The sequence below is a fragment of the Oncorhynchus mykiss genome, chromosome 16, assembly GCF_057628025.1.
Source record: "Oncorhynchus mykiss isolate SJ-2025 chromosome 16, ASM5762802v1, whole genome shotgun sequence".
NCBI classification, from domain to species: Eukaryota; Metazoa; Chordata; class Actinopteri; order Salmoniformes; family Salmonidae; genus Oncorhynchus; species Oncorhynchus mykiss.
Window position 1 is genome coordinate 2,407,572 of NC_143037.1, and position 19,645 is coordinate 2,427,216.

Below are 19,645 nucleotides of genomic sequence, written 5' to 3' on the forward strand. Positions count from 1 at the left end.
TACTATACCACTACCACTAACCCTGGAGACAAGGTCATCAGCTCCTCAGACAGTGAGTTAATATACCATACCACTACCACTAACCCTGGAAACAAGGTCATCAGCTCCTCAGTGAGTTAATATACCATACCACTACCACTAACCCTGGAAACAAGGTCATCAGCTCCTCAGTGAGTTACTATACCACTACCACTACCACTAACCCTGGAAACAAGGACATCAGCTCCTCAGACAGTGAGTTAATATACCATACCACTACCACTAACCCTGGAAACAAGGTCATCAGCTCCTCAGACAGTGAGTTACTATAAAATACCACTACCACTAACCCTGGAAACAAGGTCATCAGCTCCTCAGACAGTGAGTTACTATAAAATACCACTACCACTAACCCTGGAAACAAGGTCATCAGCTCCTCAGACAGTGAGTTACTTACTATACCACTACCACTAACCCTGGAAACAAGGTCATCAGCTCCTCAGACAGTGAGTTACCATACCATACCACTAACCCTGGAAACAAGGTCATCAGCTCCTCAGACAGTGAGTTACCATACCACTACCACTAACCCTGGAAACAAGGTCATCAGCTCCTCAGACAGTGAGTTACTATACCATACCACTACCACTAACCCTGGAAACAAGGTCATCAGCTCCTCAGTGAGTTAATATACCATACCACTAACCCTGGAAACAAGGTCATCAGCTCCTCAGACAGTGAGTTACTATAAAATACGACTACCACTAACCCTGGAAACAAGGTCATCAGCTCCTCAGACAGTGAGTTACTATAAAATACGACTACCACTAACCCTGGAAACAAGGTCATCAGCTCCTCAGTGAGTTAATATACCATACCACTACCACTAACCCTGGAAACAAGGACATCAGCTCCTCAGACAGTGAGTTACCATACCATACCACTACCACTAACCCTGGAAACACGGTCATCAGCTCCTCAGACAGTGAGTTACCATACCATACCACTAACCCTGGAGACAAGGTCATCAGCTCCTCAGACAGTGAGTTACTTACTATACCATACCACTAACCCTGGAAACAAGGTCATCAGCTCCTCAGACAGTGAGTTAATATACCACTACCACTAACCCTGGAAACAAGGTCATCAGCTCCTCAGACAGTGAGTTACTATACCATACCACTACCACTAACCCTGGAAACAAGGTCATCAGCTCCTCAGACAGTGAGTTACTATACCACTACCACTAACCCTGGAAACAAGGTCATCAGCTCCTCAGACAGTGAGTTAATATACCATACCACTACCACTAACCCTGGAAACAAGGTCATCAGCTCCTCAGACAGTGAGTTACTATACCACTACCACTAACCCTGGAAACAAGGTCATCAGCTCCTCAGACAGTGAGTTACTATACTATACCACTACCACTAACCCTGGAAACAAGGTCATCAGCTCCTCAGACAGTTAGTTACCATACCACTACCACTAACCCTGGAAACAAGGTCATCAGCTCCTCAGACAGTGAGTTACTATACCATACCACTACCACTAACCCTGGAAACAAGGTCATCAGCTCCTCAGACAGTTAGTTACCATACCACTACCACTAACCCTGGAAACAAGGTCATCAGCTCCTCAGACAGTGAGTTACTATACCATACCACTACCACTAACCCTGGAAACAAGGTCATCAGCTCCTCAGTGAGTTAATATACCATACCACTACCACTAACCCTGGAAACAAGGTCATCAGCTCCTCAGTGAGTTACTATACCACTACCACTACCACTAACCCTGGAAACAAGGTCATCAGCTCCTCAGTGAGTTAATATACCATACCACTACCACTAACCCTGGAAACAAGGTCATCAGCTCCTCAGTGAGTTAATATACCATACCACTACCACTAACCCTGGAAACAAGGTCATCAGCTCCTCAGTGAGTTACTATACCACTACCACTACCACTAACCCTGGAAACAAGGACATCAGCTCCTCAGACAGTGAGTTAATATACCATACCACTACCACTAACCCTGGAAACAAGGTCATCAGCTCCTCAGACAGTGAGTTACTATAAAATACCACTACCACTAACCCTGGAAACAAGGTCATCAGCTCCTCAGACAGTGAGTTACTTACTATACCACTACCACTAACCCTGGAAACAAGGTCATCAGCTCCTCAGACAGTGAGTTACCATACCATACCACTAACCCTGGAAACAAGGTCATCAGCTCCTCAGACAGTGAGTTACCATACCACTACCACTAACCCTGGAAACAAGGTCATCAGCTCCTCAGACAGTGAGTTACTATACCATACCACTACCACTAACCCTGGAAACAAGGTCATCAGCTCCTCAGTGAGTTAATATACCATACCACTACCACTAACCCTGGAAACAAGGTCATCAGCTCCTCAGACAGTGAGTTACTATAAAATACGACTACCACTAACCCTGGAAACAAGGTCATCAGCTCCTCAGACAGTGAGTTACTATAAAATACGACTACCACTAACCCTGGATACAAGGTCATCAGCTCCTCAGTGAGTTAATATACCATACCACTACCACTAACCCTGGAAACAAGGACATCAGCTCCTCAGACAGTGAGTTACCATACCATACCACTACCACTAACCCTGGAAACACGGTCATCAGCTCCTCAGACAGTGAGTTACCATACCATACCACTAACCCTGGAGACAAGGTCATCAGCTCCTCAGACAGTGAGTTACTTACTATACCATACCACTAACCCTGGAAACAAGGTCATCAGCTCCTCAGACAGTGAGTTAATATACCATACCACTACCACTAACCCTGGAAACAAGGACATCAGCTCCTCAGACAGTGAGTTACTTACTATACCACTACCACTAACCCTGGAAACAAGGCCATCAGCTCCTCAGACAGTGAGTTACTATAAAATACCACTACCACTAACCTGGAAACAAGGTCATCAGCTCCTCAGACAGTGAGTTACTATAAAATACCACTACCACTAACCCTGGAAACAAGGTCATCAGCTCCTCAGACAGTGAGTTACTTACTATACCACTAACCCTGGAAACAAGGCCATCAGCTCCTCAGACAGTGAGTTACTATACCATAACACTACCACTAACCTGGAAACATTGACATCAGCTCCTCAGACAGTGAGTTACTATACCATACCACTACCACTAACCCTGGAAACAAGGTCATCAGCTCCTCAGACAGTGAGTTACTATACCATACCACTACCACTAACCCTGGAAACAAGGTCATCAGCTCCTCAGACAGTGAGTTACTATACCATACCACTACCACTAACCCTGGAAACAAGGTCATCAGCTCCTCAGTGAGTTAATATACCATACCACTACCACTAACCCTGGAAACAAGGTCATCAGCTCCTCAGTGAGTTACTATACCACTACCACTACCACTAACCCTGGAAACAAGGACATCAGCTCCTCAGACAGTGAGTTAATATACCATACCACTACCACTAACCCTGGAAACAAGGTCATCAGCTCCTCAGTGAGTTAATATACCATACCACTACCACTAACCCTGGAAACAAGGTCATCAGCTCCTCAGTGAGTTACTATACCACTACCACTACCACTAACCCTGGAAACAAGGACATCAGCTCCTCAGACAGTGAGTTAATATACCATACCACTACCACTAACCCTGGAAACAAGGTCATCAGCTCCTCAGACAGTGAGTTACTATAAAATACCACTACCACTAACCCTGGAAACAAGGTCATCAGCTCCTCAGACAGTGAGTTACTTACTATACCACTACCACTAACCCTGGAAACAAGGTCATCAGCTCCTCAGACAGTGAGTTACCATACCATACCACTAACCCTGGAAACAAGGTCATCAGCTCCTCAGACAGTGAGTTACCATACCACTACCACTAACCCTGGAAACAAGGTCATCAGCTCCTCAGACAGTGAGTTACTATACCATACCACTACCACTAACCCTGGAAACAAGGTCATCAGCTCCTCAGTGAGTTAATATACCATACCACTACCACTAACCCTGGAAACAAGGTCATCAGCTCCTCAGACAGTGAGTTACTATAAAATACGACTACCACTAACCCTGGAAACAAGGTCATCAGCTCCTCAGACAGTGAGTTACTATAAAATACGACTACCACTAACCCTGGATACAAGGTCATCAGCTCCTCAGTGAGTTAATATACCATACCACTACCACTAACCCTGGAAACAAGGTCATCAGCTCCTCAGACAGTGAGTTACCATACCATACCACTAACCCTGGAGACAAGGTCATCAGCTCCTCAGACAGTGAGTTACTTACTATACCATACCACTAACCCTGGAAACAAGGTCATCAGCTCCTCAGACAGTGAGTTAATATACCATACCACTACCACTAACCCTGGAAACAAGGACATCAGCTCCTCAGACAGTGAGTTACTTACTATACCACTACCACTAACCCTGGAAACAAGGCCATCAGCTCCTCAGACAGTGAGTTACTATAAAATACCACTACCACTAACCTGGAAACAAGGTCATCAGCTCCTCAGACAGTGAGTTACTATAAAATACCACTACCACTAACCCTGGAAACAAGGTCATCAGCTCCTCAGACAGTGAGTTACTTACTATACCACTAACCCTGGAAACAAGGCCATCAGCTCCTCAGACAGTGAGTTACTATACCATAACACTACCACTAACCTGGAAACATTGACATCAGCTCCTCAGACAGTGAGTTACTATACCATACCACTACCACTAACCCTGGAAACAAGGTCATCAGCTCCTCAGACAGTGAGTTACTATACCATACCACTACCACTAACCCTGGAAACAAGGTCATCAGCTCCTTAGACAGTGAGTTACTTACTATACCACTACCACTAACCCTGGAAACAAGGTCGTCAGCTCCTCAGACAGTGAGTTACTATACTATACCACTACCACTAACCCTGGAAACAAGGTCATCAGCTCCTCAGTGAGTTAATATACCATACCACTACCACTAACCCTGGAAACAAGGTCATCAGCTCCTCAGACAGTGAGTTACTTACTATACCACTACCACTAACCCTGGAAACAAGGTCATCAGCTCCTCAGACAGTGAGTTACTATACCATACCACTACCACTAACCCTGGAAACAAGGTCATCAGCTCCTTAGACAGTGAGTTACTTACTATACCACTACCACTAACCCTGGAAACAAGGTCATCAGCTCCTCAGTGAGTTACCATACCACTACCACTAACCCTGGAAACAAGGTCATCAGCTCCTCAGACAGTGAGTTACTATACCATACCACTAACCCTGGAAACAAGGTCATCAGCTCCTCAGACAGTGAGTTACTATACCATACCACTACCACTAACCCTGGAAACAAGGTCATCAGCTCCTCAGTGAGTTACTATACCACTACCACTAACCCTGGAAACAAGGTCATCAGCTCCTCAGACGGTGAGTTACTATACCATACCACTACCACTAACCCTGGAAACAAGGTCATCAGCTCCTCAGTGAGTTAATATACCATACCACTAACCCTGGAAACAAGGTCATCAGCTCCTCAGACAGAGAGTTACTATACCATACCCCTACCACTAACCCTGGAAACAAGGACATCAGCTCCTCAGACAGTGAGTTAATATACCATACCACTACCACTAACCCTGGAAACAAGGTCATCAGCTCCTCAGTGAGTTAATATACCATACCACTAACCCTGGAAACAAGGTCATCAGCTCCTCAGTGAGTTAATATACCACTACCACTACCACTAACCCTGGAAACAAGGTCATCAGCTCCTCAGTGAGTTAATATACCATACCACTACCACTAACCCTGGAAACAAGGTCATCATCTCCTCAGACAGTGAGTTACTATACCACTACCACTAACCCTGGAAACAAGGTCATCAGCTCCTCAGACAGTGAGTTACTATACCATACCACTACCACTAACCCTGGAAACAAGGTCATCAGCTCCTCAGTGAGTTAATATACCATACCACTACCACTAACCCTGGAAACAAGGTCATCAGCTCCTCAGACAGTGAGCTAATATACCATACCACTACCACTAACCCTGGAAACAAGATCATCAGCTCCTCAGTGAGTTAATATACCATACCACTAACCCTGGAAACAAGGTCATCAGCTCCTCAGACAGTTAGTTACCATACCACTACCACTAACCCTGGAAACAAGGTCATCAGCTCCTCAGACAGTGAGTTACCATACCATACCATACCACTATCCCTGGAAACAAGGTCATCAGCTCCTCAGACAGTGAGTTACTATACCACTACCACTAACCCTGGAAACAAGGTCATCAGCTCCTCAGACAGTGAGTTACTATACCACTACCACTAACCCTGGAAACAAGGTCATCAGCTCCTCAGACAGTGAGTTACCATACCATACCATACCACTAACCCTGGAAACAAGGACATCAGCTCCTCAGACAGTGAGTTACTATAAAATACCACTAACCCTGGAGACAAGGTCATCAGCTCCTCAGACAGTGAGTTACTATAAAATACCACTACCACTAACCCTGGAAACAAGGTCATCAGCTCCTCAGACAGTGAGTTACTTACTATACCACTACCACTAACCCTGGAAACAAGGTCATCAGCTCCTCAGACAGTGAGTTACTATACCATACCACTACCACTAACCCTGGAAACAAGGTCATCAGCTCCTCAGACAGTGAGTTACTATACCATACCACTAACCCTGGAAACAAGGTCATCAGCTCCTCAGTGAGTTAATATACCATACCACTACCACTTACCCTGGAAACAAGGTCATCAGCTCCTCAGTGAGTTACTATACCACTACCACTAACCCTGGAAACAAGGTCATCAGCTCCTCAGACAGTGAGTTACTATACCATACCACTACCACTAACCCTGGAAACAAGGTCATCAGCTCCTCAGTGAGTTACCATACCATACCACTACCACTAACCCTGGAAACAAGGTCATCAGCTCCTCAGTGAGTTAATATACCATACCACTACCACTAACCCTGGAAACAAGGTCATCAGCTCCTCAGTGAGTTAATATACCATACCACTAACCCTGGAAACAAGGTCATCAGCTCCTCAGACAGTGAGTTACTATACCATACCACTACCACTAACCTGGAAACAAGGACATCAGCTCCTCAGACAGTGAGTTAATATACCATACCACTAACCCTGGAAACAAGGTCATCATCTCCTCAGACAGTGAGTTACCATACCATACCACTAACCCTGGAAACAAGGTCATCAGCTCCTCAGACAGTGAGTTACCATACCATACCACTAACCCTGGAAACAAGGTCATCAGCTCCTCAGACAGTGAGTTACTTACTATACCACTACCACTAACCCTGGAAACAAGGTCATCAGCTCCTCAGACAGTTAGTTACCATACCATACCACTACCACTAACCCTGGAAACAAGGTCATCAGCTCCTCAGACAGTGAGTTACTATACCACTACCACTAACCCTGGAAACAAGGTCATCAGCTCCTCAGACAGTGAGTTAATATACCATACCACTACCACTAACCCTGGAAACAAGGTCATCAGCTCCTCAGACAGTGAGTTACTATACCACTACCACTAACCCTGGAAACAAGGTCATCAGCTCCTCAGACAGTGAGTTAATATACCATACCACTACCACTAACCCTGGAAACAAGGACATCAGCTCCTCAGACAGTGAGTTACTTACTATACCACTACCACTAACCCTGGAAACAAGGCCATCAGCTCCTCAGACAGTGAGTTACTATAAAATACCACTACCACTAACCTGGAAACAAGGTCATCAGCTCCTCAGACAGTGAGTTACTATAAAATACCACTACCACTAACCCTGGAAACAAGGTCATCAGCTCCTCAGACAGTGAGTTACTTACTATACCACTAACCCTGGAAACAAGGCCATCAGCTCCTCAGACAGTGAGTTACTATACCATAACACTACCACTAACCTGGAAACATTGACATCAGCTCCTCAGACAGTGAGTTACTATACCATACCACTACCACTAACCCTGGAAACAAGGTCATCAGCTCCTCAGACAGTGAGTTACTATACCATACCACTACCACTAACCCTGGAAACAAGGTCATCAGCTCCTCAGACAGTGAGTTACTATACCATACCACTACCACTAACCCTGGAAACAAGGTCATCAGCTCCTCAGTGAGTTAATATACCATACCACTACCACTAACCCTGGAAACAAGGTCATCAGCTCCTCAGTGAGTTACTATACCACTACCACTACCACTAACCCTGGAAACAAGGACATCAGCTCCTCAGACAGTGAGTTAATATACCATACCACTACCACTAACCCTGGAAACAAGGTCATCAGCTCCTCAGACAGTGAGTTACTATAAAATACCACTACCACTAACCCTGGAAACAAGGTCATCAGCTCCTCAGACAGTGAGTTACTTACTATACCACTACCACTAACCCTGGAAACAAGGTCATCAGCTCCTCAGACAGTGAGTTACCATACCATACCACTAACCCTGGAAACAAGGTCATCAGCTCCTCAGACAGTGAGTTACCATACCACTACCACTAACCCTGGAAACAAGGTCATCAGCTCCTCAGACAGTGAGTTACTATACCATACCACTACCACTAACCCTGGAAACAAGGTCATCAGCTCCTCAGTGAGTTAATATACCATACCACTACCACTAACCCTGGAAACAAGGTCATCAGCTCCTCAGACAGTGAGTTACTATAAAATACGACTACCACTAACCCTGGAAACAAGGTCATCAGCTCCTCAGACAGTGAGTTACTATAAAATACGACTACCACTAACCCTGGATACAAGGTCATCAGCTCCTCAGTGAGTTAATATACCATACCACTACCACTAACCCTGGAAACAAGGACATCAGCTCCTCAGACAGTGAGTTACCATACCATACCACTACCACTAACCCTGGAAACACGGTCATCAGCTCCTCAGACAGTGAGTTACCATACCATACCACTAACCCTGGAGACAAGGTCATCAGCTCCTCAGACAGTGAGTTACTTACTATACCATACCACTAACCCTGGAAACAAGGTCATCAGCTCCTCAGACAGTGAGTTAATATACCATACCACTACCACTAACCCTGGAAACAAGGACATCAGCTCCTCAGACAGTGAGTTACTTACTATACCACTACCACTAACCCTGGAAACAAGGCCATCAGCTCCTCAGACAGTGAGTTACTATAAAATACCACTACCACTAACCTGGAAACAAGGTCATCAGCTCCTCAGACAGTGAGTTACTATAAAATACCACTACCACTAACCCTGGAAACAAGGTCATCAGCTCCTCAGACAGTGAGTTACTTACTATACCACTAACCCTGGAAACAAGGCCATCAGCTCCTCAGACAGTGAGTTACTATACCATAACACTACCACTAACCTGGAAACATTGACATCAGCTCCTCAGACAGTGAGTTACTATACCATACCACTACCACTAACCCTGGAAACAAGGTCATCAGCTCCTCAGACAGTGAGTTACTATACCATACCACTACCACTAACCCTGGAAACAAGGTCATCAGCTCCTTAGACAGTGAGTTACTTACTATACCACTACCACTAACCCTGGAAACAAGGTCGTCAGCTCCTCAGACAGTGAGTTACTATACTATACCACTACCACTAACCCTGGAAACAAGGTCATCAGCTCCTCAGTGAGTTAATATACCATACCACTACCACTAACCCTGGAAACAAGGTCATCAGCTCCTCAGACAGTGAGTTACTTACTATACCACTACCACTAACCCTGGAAACAAGGTCATCAGCTCCTCAGACAGTGAGTTACTATACCATACCACTACCACTAACCCTGGAAACAAGGTCATCAGCTCCTTAGACAGTGAGTTACTTACTATACCACTACCACTAACCCTGGAAACAAGGTCATCAGCTCCTCAGTGAGTTACCATACCACTACCACTAACCCTGGAAACAAGGTCATCAGCTCCTCAGACAGTGAGTTACTATACCATACCACTAACCCTGGAAACAAGGTCATCAGCTCCTCAGACAGTGAGTTACTATACCATACCACTACCACTAACCCTGGAAACAAGGTCATCAGCTCCTCAGTGAGTTACTATACCACTACCACTAACCCTGGAAACAAGGTCATCAGCTCCTCAGACGGTGAGTTACTATACCATACCACTACCACTAACCCTGGAAACAAGGTCATCAGCTCCTCAGTGAGTTACCATACCATACCCCTACCACTAACCCTGGAAACAAGGTCATCAGCTCCTCAGTGAGTTAATATACCATACCACTAACCCTGGAAACAAGGTCATCAGCTCCTCAGACAGAGAGTTACTATACCATACCCCTACCACTAACCCTGGAAACAAGGACATCAGCTCCTCAGACAGTGAGTTAATATACCATACCACTACCACTAACCCTGGAAACAAGGTCATCAGCTCCTCAGTGAGTTAATATACCATACCACTAACCCTGGAAACAAGGTCATCAGCTCCTCAGTGAGTTAATATACCATACCACTACCACTAACCCTGGAAACAAGGTCATCATCTCCTCAGACAGTGAGTTACTATACCACTACCACTAACCCTGGAAACAAGGTCATCAGCTCCTCAGACAGTGAGTTACTATACCATACCACTACCACTAACCCTGGAAACAAGGTCATCAGCTCCTCAGTGAGTTAATATACCATACCACTACCACTAACCCTGGAAACAAGGTCATCAGCTCCTCAGACAGTGAGCTAATATACCATACCACTACCACTAACCCTGGAAACAAGATCATCAGCTCCTCAGTGAGTTAATATACCATACCACTAACCCTGGAAACAAGGTCATCAGCTCCTCAGACAGTTAGTTACCATACCACTACCACTAACCCTGGAAACAAGGTCATCAGCTCCTCAGACAGTGAGTTACCATACCATACCATACCACTAACCCTGGAAACAAGGTCATCAGCTCCTCAGACAGTGAGTTACTATACCACTACCACTAACCCTGGAAACAAGGTCATCAGCTCCTCAGACAGTGAGTTACTATACCACTACCACTAACCCTGGAAACAAGGTCATCAGCTCCTCAGACAGTGAGTTACCATACCATACCATACCACTAACCCTGGAAACAAGGACATCAGCTCCTCAGACAGTGAGTTACTATAAAATACCACTAACCCTGGAGACAAGGTCATCAGCTCCTCAGACAGTGAGTTACTATAAAATACCACTACCACTAACCCTGGAAACAAGGTCATCAGCTCCTCAGACAGTGAGTTACTATACCATACCACTACCACTAACCCTGGAAACAAGGTCATCAGCTCCTCAGACAGTGAGTTACTTACTATACCACTACCACTAACCCTGGAAACAAGGTCATCAGCTCCTCAGACAGTGAGTTACTATACCATACCACTAACCCTGGAAACAAGGTCATCAGCTCCTCAGTGAGTTAATATACCATACCACTACCACTTACCCTGGAAACAAGGTCATCAGCTCCTCAGTGAGTTACTATACCACTACCACTAACCCTGGAAACAAGGTCATCAGCTCCTCAGACAGTGAGTTACTATACCATACCACTACCACTAACCCTGGAAACAAGGTCATCAGCTCCTCAGTGAGTTACCATACCATACCACTACCACTAACCCTGGAAACAAGGTCATCAGCTCCTCAGTGAGTTAATATACCATACCACTAACCCTGGAAACAAGGTCATCAGCTCCTCAGACAGTGAGTTACTTACTATACCACTACCACTAACCCTGGAAACAAGGTCATCAGCTCCTCAGTGAGTTAATATACCATACCACTACCACTAACCTGGAAACAAGGACATCAGCTCCTCAGACAGTGAGTTAATATACCATACCACTAACCCTGGAAACAAGGTCATCATCTCCTCAGACAGTGAGTTACCATACCATACCACTAACCCTGGAAACAAGGTCATCAGCTCCTCAGACAGTGAGTTACCATACCATACCACTAACCCTGGAAACAAGGTCATCAGCTCCTCAGACAGTGAGTTACTTACTATACCACTACCACTAACCCTGGAAACAAGGTCATCAGCTCCTCAGACAGTTAGTTACCATACCATACCACTACCACTAACCCTGGAAACAAGGTCATCAGCTCCTCAGACAGTGAGTTACTATACCACTACCACTAACCCTGGAAACAAGGTCATCAGCTCCTCAGACAGTGAGTTAATATACCATACCACTACCACTAACCCTGGAAACAAGGTCATCAGCTCCTCAGACAGTGAGTTACTATACCACTACCACTAACCCTGGAAACAAGGCCATCAGCTCCTCAGACAGTGAGTTACTATACCATACCACTAACCCTGGAAACAAGGTCATCAGCTCCTCAGACAGTTAGTTACCATACCACTACCACTAACCCTGGAAACAAGGTCATCAGCTCCTCAGACAGTGAGTTACTATACCATACCACTACCACTAACCCTGGAAACAAGGTCGTCAGCTCCTCAGACAGTGAGTTACTATACCATACCACTACCACTAACCCTGGAAACAAGGTCATCAGCTCCTCAGACAGTGAGTTAATATACCATACCACTACCACTAACCCTGGAAACAAGGTCATCAGCTCCTCAGACAGTGAGTTAATATACCATACCACTACCACTAACCCTGGAAACAAGGTCATCAGCTCCTCAGACAGTGAGTTACTATACCATACCACTACCACTAACCCTGGAAACAAGGCCATCAGCTCCTCAGACAGTGAGTTACTATACCATACCACTAACCCTGGAAACAAGGTAATCAGCTCCTCAGACAGTTAGTTACCATACCACTACCACTAACCCTGGAAACAAGGTCATCAGCTCCTCAGACAGTTAGTTACCATACCACTACCACTAACCCTGGAAACAAGGTCATCAGCTCCTCAGACAGTGAGTTACTATACCATACCACTACCACTAACCCTGGAAACAAGGTCATCAGCTCCTCAGACAGTTAGTTACTATACCATACCACTACCACTAACCCTGGAAACAAGGTCATCAGCTCCTCAGACAGTGAGTTACTATACCATACCACTAACCCTGGAAACAAGGTCATCAGCTCCTCAGACAGTGAGTTACTATACCATACCACTAACCCTGGAAACAAGGTCATCAGCTCCTCAGACAGTGAGTTACTATACCACTACCACTAACCCTGGAAACAAGGTCATCAGCTCCTCAGACAGTGAGTTACTATACCACTACCACTACCACTAACCCTGGAAACAAGGTCATCAGCTCCTCAGACAGTGAGTTAATATACCATACCACTAACCCTGGAAACAAGGTCATCAGCTCCTCAGACAGTGAGTTACTATACCACTACCACTACCACTAACCCTGGAAACAAGGTCATCAGCTCCTCAGACAGTGAGTTAATATACCATACCACTAACCCTGGAAACAAGGTCATCAGCTCCTCAGACAGTGAGTCACTATACCATACCACTACCACTAACCCTGGAAACAAGGTCATCAGCTCCTCAGACAGTGAGTCACTATACCATACCACTACCACTAACCCTGGAAACAAGGTCATCAGCTCCTCAGACAGTGAGTTACCATACCATACCACTAACCCTGGAAACAAGGTCATCAGCTCCTCAGACAGTGAGTTACTATACCACTACCACTACCACTAACCCTGGAAACAAGGTCATCAGCTCCTCAGACAGTGAGTTACTATACCACTACCACTAACCCTGGAAACAAGGTCATCAGCTCCTCAGACAGTGAGTTAATATACCATACCACTAACCCTGGAAACAAGGTCATCAGCTCCTCAGTGAGTTACTATACCATACCACTAACCCTGGAAACAAGGTCATCATCTCCTCAGACAGTGAGTTACTATACCATACCACTACCACTAACCCTGGAAACAAGGTCATCAGCTCCTCAGACAGTGAGTTACTATACCATACCACTAACCCTGGAAACAAGGTCATCAGCTCCTCAGACAGTGAGTTACTATACCATACCACTAACCCTGGAAACAAGGTCATCAGCTCCTCTGACAGTGAGTTAATATACCATACCACTACCACTAACCCTGGAAACAAGGTCATCAGCTCCTCAGTGAGTTACTATACCATACCACTACCACTAACCCTGGAAACAAGGTCATCAGCTCCTCAGTGAGTTACCATACCACTACCACTAACCCTGGAAACAAGGTCATCAGCTCCTCAGACAGTGAGTTACCATACCACTACCACTAACCCTGGAAACAAGGTCATCAGCTCCTCAGACAGTGAGTTACTATACCATACCACTAACCCTGGAAACAAGGTCATCAGCTCCTCAGACAGTGAGTTACTATACCATACCACTAACCCTGGAAACAAGGTCATCAGCTCCTCAGACAGTGAGTTACTATACCACTACCACTACCACTAACCCTGGAAACAAGGTCATCAGCTCCTCAGACAGTGAGTTACTATACCATACCACTAACCCTGGAAACAAGGTCATCAGCTCCTCAGACAGTGAGTTACCATACCATACCACTAACCCTGGAAACAAGGTCATCAGCTCCTCAGACAGTGAGTTACTATACCATACCACTAACCCTGGAAACAAGGCCATCAGCTCCTCAGACAGTGAGTTACTATACCATACCACTAACCCTGGAAACAAGGTCATCAGCTCCTCAGACAGTGAGTTAATATACCATACCACTACCACTAACCCTGGAAACAAGGTCATCAGCTCCTCAGACAGTGAGTTACTATACCATACCACTAACCCTGGAAACAAGGTCATCAGCTCCTCAGACAGTGAGTTAATATACCATACCACTAACCCTGGAAACAAGGTCATCAGGTCCTCAGACAGTGAGTTACTATACCATACCACTAACCCTGGAAACAAGGACATCAGCTCCTCAGACAGTGAGTTACTATACCATACCACTACCACTAACCCTGGAAACAAGGTCATCAGCTCCTCAGACAGTGAGTTACTATACCATACCACTACCACTAACCCTGGAAACAAGGACATCAGCTCCTCAGTGAGTTACTATACCACTACCACTAACCCTGGAAACAAGGTCATCAGGTCCTCAGACAGTGAGTTACTATACCATACCACTACCACTAACCCTGGAAACAAGGTCATCAGCTCCTCAGACAGTGAGTTACTATACCATACCACTACCACTAACCCTGGAAACAAGGTCATCAGCTCCTCAGACAGTGAGTTACTATACCATACCACTACCACTAACCCTGGAAACAAGGTCATCAGCTCCTCAGACAGTGAGTTACTATACCATACCACTACCACTAACCCTGGAAACAAGGTCATCAGCTCCTCAGACAGTGAGTTACTATACCATACCACTAACCCTGGAAACAAGGTCATCAGCTCCTCAGACAGTGAGTTACTATACCATACCACTACCACTAACCCTGGAAACAAGGTCATCAGCTCCTCAGACAGTGAGTTACTATACCATACCACTACCACTAACCCTGGAAACAAGGTCATCAGCTCCTCAGACAGTGAGTTACTATACCATACCACTAACCCTGGAAACAAGGTCATCAGCTCCTCAGACAGTGAGTTACTATACCATACCACTAACCCTGGAAACAAGGTCATCAGCTCCTCAGACAGTGAGTTACTATACCATACCACTACCACTAACCCTGGAAACAAGGACATCAGCTCCTCAGTGAGTTACTATACCACTACCACTAACCCTGGAAACAAGGTCATCAGCTCCTCAGACAGTGAGTTACTATACCATACCACTAACCCTGGAAACAAGGTCATCAGCTCCTCAGACAGTGAGTTACTTACTATACCACTACCACTAACCCTGGAAACAAGGTCATCAGCTCCTCAGACAGTGAGTTACTATACCATACCACTAACCCTGGAAACAAGGTCATCAGCTCCTCAGACAGTGAGTTACTATACCATACCACTACCACTAACCCTGGAAACAAGGTCATCAGCTCCTCAGACAGTGAGTCACTATACCATACCACTACCACTAACCCTGGAAACAAGGACATCAGCTCCTCAGACAGTGAGTTACTATACCACTACCACTAACCCTGGAAACAAGGTCATCAGCTCCTCAGACTGTGAGTTACTATACCATACCACTAACCCTGGAAACAAGGACATCAGCTCCTCAGACAGTGAGTTAATATACCACTACCACTAACCCTGGAAACAAGGTCATCAGCTCCTCTGACAGTGAGTTAATATACCATACCATACCACTAACCCTGGAAACAAGGTCATCAGCTCCTCAGACAGTGAGTTACTATACCACTACCACTAACCCTGGAAACAAGGTCATCAGCTCCTCAGACAGTGAGTTACTATACCACTACCACTAACCCTGGAAACAAGGTCATCAGCTCCTCTGACAGTGAGTTACCATACCACTACCACTAACCCTGGAAACAAGGTCATCAGCTCCTCAGACAGTGAGTTACTATACCACTACCACTAACCCTGGAAACAAGGTCATCAGCTCCTCAGACAGTGAGTTACCATACCACTACCACTAACCCTGGAAACAAGGTCATCAGCTCCTCAGACAGTGAGTTACTATACCACTACCACTAACCCTGGAAACAAGGTCATCAGCTCCTCAGACAGTGAGTTACTATACCACTACCACTAACCCTGGAAACAAGGTCATCAGCTCCTCTGACAGTGAGTTAACATACCATACCACTACCACTAACCCTGGAAACAAGGTCATCAGCTCCTCAGTGAGTTAATATACCATACCACTACCACTAACCCTGGAAACAAGGTCATCAGCTCCTCAGACAGTGAGTTACTATACCATACCACTACCACTAACCCTGGAAACAAGGTCATCAGCTCCTCTGACAGTGAGTTAATATACCATACCACTACCACTAACCCTGGAAACAAGGTCATCAGCTCCTCTGACAGTGAGTTAATATACCATACCACTACCACTAACCCTGGAAACAAGGTTATCAGCTCCTCAGTGAGTTAATATACCACTACCACTAACCCTGGAAACAAGGTCATCAGCTCCTCAGACAGTGAGTTACTATACCATACCACTACCACTAACCCTGGAAACAAGGTCATCAGCTCCTCAGACAGTGAGTTACTTACTATACCACTACCACTAACCCTGGAAACAAGGTCATCAGCTCCTCAGACAGTGAGTTAATATACCATACCACTACCACTAACCCTGGAAACAAGGTCATCAGCTCCTCAGACAGTGAGTTACTATACCACTACCACTAACCCTGGAAACAAGGTCATCAGCTCCTCAGACAGTGAGTTACTATACCACTACCACTAACCCTGGAAACAAGGTCATCAGCTCCTCAGACAGTGAGTTACTATACCATACCACTACCACTAACCCTGGAAACAAGGTCATCAGCTCCTCAGTGAGTTACCATACCATACCACTACCACTAACCCTGGAAACAAGGTCATCAGCTCCTCAGACAGTTAGTTACTTACTATACCACTACCACTAACCCTGGAAACAAGGTCATCAGCTCCTCAGACAGTTAGTTACTTACTATACCACTACCACTAACCCTGGAAACAAGGTCATCAGCTCCTCAGACAGTTAGTTACTTACTATACCACTACCACTAACCCTGGAAACAAGGTCATCAGCTCCTCAGACAGTGAGTTACTATACTATACCACTACCACTAACCCTGGAAACAAGGTCATCAGCTCCTCAGACAGTGAGTTACTATACCATACCACTACCACTAACCCTGGAAACAAGGTCATCAGCTCCTCAGTGAGTTACTATACCATACCACTACCACTAACCCTGGAAACAAGGTCATCAGCTCCTCAGACAGTGAGTTACTATACCATACCACTAACCCTGGAAACAAGGTCATCAGCTCCTCAGACAGTGAGTTACTATACCATACCACTACCACTAACCCTGGAAACAAGGTCATCAGCTCCTCAGACAGTGAGTTACCATACCATACCACTAACCCTGGAAACAAGGTCATCAGCTCCTCAGACAGTGAGTTACTATACCATACCACTACCACTAACCCTGGAAACAAGGTCATCAGCTCCTCAGACAGTGAGTTAATATACCATACCACTACCACTAACCCTGGAAACAAGGTCATCAGCTCCTCAGTGAGTTAATATACCATACCACTAACCCTGGAAACAAGGACATCAGCTCCTCAGTGAGTTACTATACCATACCACTAACCCTGGAAACAAGGTCATCAGCTCCTCAGTGAGTTAATATACCATACCACTAACCCTGGAAACAAGGTCATCAGCTCCTCAGTGAGTTAATATACCACTACCACTACCACTAACCCTGGAAACAAGGTCATCAGCTCCTCAGTGAGTTAATATACCATACCACTAACCCTGGAAACAAGGACATCAGCTCCTCAGTGAGTTAATATACCATACCACTAACCCTGGAAACAAGGTCATCAGCTCCTCAGTGAGTTACTATACCATACCACTACCACTAACCCTGGAAACAAGGTCATCAGCTCCTCAGTGAGTTACCATACCACTACCACTACCACTAACCCTGGAAACAAGGTCATCAGCTCCTCAGACAGTGAGTTACCATACCACTACCACTAACCCTGGAAACAAGGTCATCAGCTCCTCAGTGAGTTACTATACCACTACCACTAACCCTGGAAACAAGGTCATCAGCTCCTCAGACAGTGAGTTAATATACCATACCATACCACTAACCCTGGAAACAAGGTCATCAGCTCCTCAGACAGTGAGTTACTATAAAATACCACTACCACTAACCCTGGAAACAAGGTCATCAGCTCCTCAGACAGTTAGTTACCATACCACTACCACTAACCCTGGAAACAAGGTCATCAGCTCCTCAGACAGTGAGTTACTATAAAATACCACTACCACTAACCCTGGAAACAAGGTCATCAGCTCCTCAGACAGTGAGTTACTTACTATACCACTAACCCTGGAAACAAGGTCATCAGCTCCTCAGACAGTGAGTTAATATACCATACCACTACCACTAACCCTGGAAACAAGGTCATCAGCTCCTCAGACAGTGAGTTAATATACCACTACCACTAACCCTGGAAACAAGGTCATCAGCTCCTCTGACAGTGAGTTAATATACCATACCACTAACCCTGGAAACAAGGTCATCAGCTCCTCAGTGAGTTAATATACCATACCACTACCACTAACCCTGGAAACAAGGTCATCAGCTCCTCAGTGAGTTAATATACCATACCATACCACTAACCCTGGAAACAAGGACATCAGCTCCTCAGACAGTGAGTTAATATACCATACCACTAACCCTGGAAACAAGGTCATCAGCTCCTCAGACAGTGAGTTACTATACCATACCACTACCACTAACCCTGGAAACAAGGTCATCAGCTCCTCAGTGAGTTAATATACCATACCACTACCACTAACCCTGGAAACAAGGTCATCAGCTCCTCAGACAGTGAGTTACTATACCATACCACTACCACTAACCCTGGAAACAAGGTCATC

General features: G+C 45.4%; 1 protein-coding gene across 2 annotated transcripts in view; it reads left to right on the top strand.

The window, feature by feature from the left end:
* LOC110535007 (striatin) overlaps positions 1–19,645 on the top strand; it is an 85,754-nt gene that overhangs the window by 45,806 nt on the left and 20,303 nt on the right. The gene's annotated exons all lie outside the window — the stretch shown is intronic.